This window comes from Anomaloglossus baeobatrachus (genome assembly GCF_048569485.1).
Source record: "Anomaloglossus baeobatrachus isolate aAnoBae1 chromosome 5 unlocalized genomic scaffold, aAnoBae1.hap1 SUPER_5_unloc_1, whole genome shotgun sequence".
In the NCBI taxonomy this organism is placed as follows: Eukaryota; Metazoa; Chordata; class Amphibia; order Anura; family Aromobatidae; genus Anomaloglossus; species Anomaloglossus baeobatrachus.
The window spans coordinates 1,789,554-1,793,044 of record NW_027441784.1 but is presented as its reverse complement, the minus strand read 5'-3'; positions in this window follow the sequence as shown (position 1 = coordinate 1,793,044).

Genomic DNA, 3,491 nt, shown 5'->3' with positions numbered 1-3,491 from the left:
TATATATCTAGTGTGCGGCTCTGCAGGTGGAGGTAGGTGCAGGGTATTATATATCTAGTGTGCGGCTCTGCAGGAGGAGGTAGGTGCAGGGTATTATATATCTAGTGTGCGGCTCTGCAGGTGGAGGTGGGTGCAGGTTATTATATATCTAGTGTGCGGCTCTGCAGGTGGAGGTAGGTGCAGGGTATTATATATCTAGTGTGCGGCTCTGCAGGTGGAGGTAGGTGCAGGGTATTATATATCTAGTGTGCGGCTCTGCAGGTGGAGGTGGGTGCAGGTTATTATATATCTAGTGTGCGGCTCTGCAGGTGGAGGTAGGTGCAGGGTATTATATATCTAGTGTGCGGCTCTGCAGGTGGAGGTAGGTGCAGGGTATTATATATCTAGTGTGCGGCTCTGCAGGTGGAGGTGGGTGCAGGTTATTATATATCTAGTGTGCGGCTCTGCAGGTGGAGGTAGGTGCAGGGTATTATATATCTAGTGTGCGGCTCTGCAGGTGGAGGTAGGTGCAGGGTATTATATATCTAGTGTGCGGCTCTGCAGGTGGAGGTAGGTGCAGGGTATTATATATCTAGTGTGCGGCTCTGCAGGAGGAGGTAGGTGCAGGGTATTATATATCTAGTGTGCGGCTCTGCAGGTGGAGGTGGGTGCAGGTTATTATATATCTAGTGTGCGGCTCTGCAGGTGGAGGTAGGTGCAGGGTATTATATATCTAGTGTGCGGCTCTGCAGGTGGAGGTAGGTGCAGGGTATTATATATCTAGTGTGCGGCTCTGCAGGTGGAGGTGGGTGCAGGTTATTATATATCTAGTGTGCGGCTCTGCAGGTGGAGGTAGGTGCAGGGTATTATATATCTAGTGTGCGGCTCTGCAGGTGGAGGTAGGTGCAGGGTATTATATATCTAGTGTGCGGCTCTGCAGGTGGAGGTGGGTGCAGGTTATTATATATCTAGTGTGCGGCTCTGCAGGTGGAGGTAGGTGCAGGGTATTATATATCTAGTGTGCGGCTCTGCAGGTGGAGGTAGGTGCAGGGTATTATATATCTAGTGTGCGGCTCTGCAGGTGGAGGTAGGTGCAGGGTATTATATATCTAGTGTGCGGCTCTGCAGGAGGAGGTAGGTGCAGGGTATTATATATCTAGTGTGCGGCTCTGCAGGTGGAGGTGTGTGCAGGGTATTATATATCTAGTGTGCGGCTCTGCAGGTGGAGGTAGGTGCAGGGTATTATATATCTAGTGTGCGGCTCTGCAGGAGGAGGTAGGTGCAGGGTATTATATATCTAGTGTGCGGCTCTGCAGGTGGAGGTGTGTGCAGGGTATTATATATCTAGTGTGCGGCTCTGCAGGTGGAGGTAGGTGCAGGGTATTATATATCTAGTGTGCGGCTCTGCAGGAGGAGGTAGGTGCAGGGTATTATATATCTAGTGTGCGGCTCTGCAGGTGGAGGTAGGTGCAGGGTATTATATATCTAGTGTGCGGCTCTGCAGGTGGAGGTAGGTGCAGGGTATTATATATCTAGTGTGCGGCTCTGCAGGTGGAGGTAGGTGCAGGGTATTATATATCTAGTGTGCGGCTCTGCAGGTGGAGGTAGGTGCAGGGTATTATATATCTAGTGTGCGGCTCTGCAGGAGGAGGTAGGTGCAGGGTATTATATATCTAGTGTGCGGCTCTGCAGGTGGAGGTAGGTGCAGGGTATTATATATCTAGTGTGCGGCTCTGCAGGTGGAGGTAGGTGCAGGGTATTATATATCTAGTGTGCGGCTCTGCAGGAGGAGGTAGGTGCAGGGTATTATATATCTAGTGTGCGGCTCTGCAGGTGGAGGTAGGTGCAGGGTATTATATATCTAGTGTGCGGCTCTGCAGGTGGAGGTAGGTGCAGGGTATTATATATCTAGTGTGCGGCTCTGCAGGTGGAGGTAGGTGCAGGGTATTATATATCTAGTGTGCGGCTCTGCAGGTGGAGGTAGGTGCAGGGTATTATATATCTAGTGTGCGGCTCTGCAGGTGGAGGTAGGTGCAGGGTATTATATATCTAGTGTGCGGCTCTGCAGGTGGAGGTAGGTGCAGGGTATTATATATCTAGTGTGCGGCTCTGCAGGTGGAGGTAGATGCAGGGTATTATATATCTAGTGTGCGGCTCTGCAGGTGGAGGTAGGTGCAGGGTATTATATATCTAGTGTGCGGCTCTGCAGGTGGAGGTAGGTGCAGGGTATTATATATCTAGTGTGCGGCTCTGCAGGTGGAGGTAGGTGCAGGGTATTATATATCTAGTGTGCGGCTCTGCAGGTGGAGGTAGGTGCAGGGTATTATATATCTAGTGTGCGGCTCTGCAGGTGGAGGTAGGTGCAGGGTATTATATATCTAGTGTGCGGCTCTGCAGGTGGAGGTAGGTGCAGGGTATTATATATCTAGTGTGCGGCTCTGCAGGTGGAGGTGTGTGGAGATTCCCCATTACTGGGGCAGGCGGCATTAACCCCTTCAGCTCTGAGACTTTCTTGTAGTTTTTCTCTCGCTGATTTCTATGAATCGTGAGGTTTTTGTTCCTTTTCCTCTGATAGATACAATCGCCCCAACTATGAGAGGCCGGAAGTGAGGAAACCCGTCTGCCCTCAGTCCTCGGCCCCTTTCTGCCCTCAGTCCTCGGACCCTTTCTGCCCTCAGTCCTCGGCCCCTTTCTGCCCTCAGTCCTCGGCCCCTTTCTGCCCTCAGTTCTCGTCCCTTTCTGTCCTCGGTCCTCGTCCCTTTCTGTCCTCGGTCCTCGGCCCTTTTCTGTCCTCGGTCCTCGGCCCTTTTCTGTCCTCGGTCCTCGGCCCTTTTCTGTCCTCGGTCCTCGGCCCCTTTCTGCCCTCGGTCCTCGGCCCCTTTCTGCCCTCGGTCCTCGGCCCCTTTCTGCCCTCGGTCCCCGGCCCCTTTCTGCCCTCGGTCCCCGGCCCCTTTCTGCCCTCGGTCCCCGGCCCCTTTCTGCCCTCGGTCCCCGGCCCCTTTTTGCCCTCGGTCCCCGGCCCCTTTCTGCCCTCGGTCCCCGGCCCCTTTCTGCCCTCGGTCCCCGGCCCCTTTCTGCCCTCGGTCCCCGGCCCCTTTCTGCCCTCGGTCCCCGGCCCCTTTCTGCCCTCGGTCCCCAGCCCCTTTCTGCCCTCAGTCCCCGGCCCCTTTCTGTCCTCGATCCCTTTCTGCCCTCGGTCCTTGGCCCCTTTCTGCCCTCAGTCCCCGGTTCCTTTCTGACAACGGTCCTCGGCCCCATTCTGCCCTCAGTCCACGGACCCTTTCTCCCCACACAGTATAATGTTCCCCCAGAATGTTATATGTTTTATATGTTTATTAATATTATTACTCATTATATGTTTCCCCTTATTCTCTCCAGTAATTGTATTATTACAGCGGATTCTTTATGATGTTACATCGTCATCTTCTCCCCATTCAGGTCCTTATAATATCGGATCCTCTCAGTGGAGATCTTCTATAGAAGAGAATTCTCCTGATTGCCCCGTGAAGGAT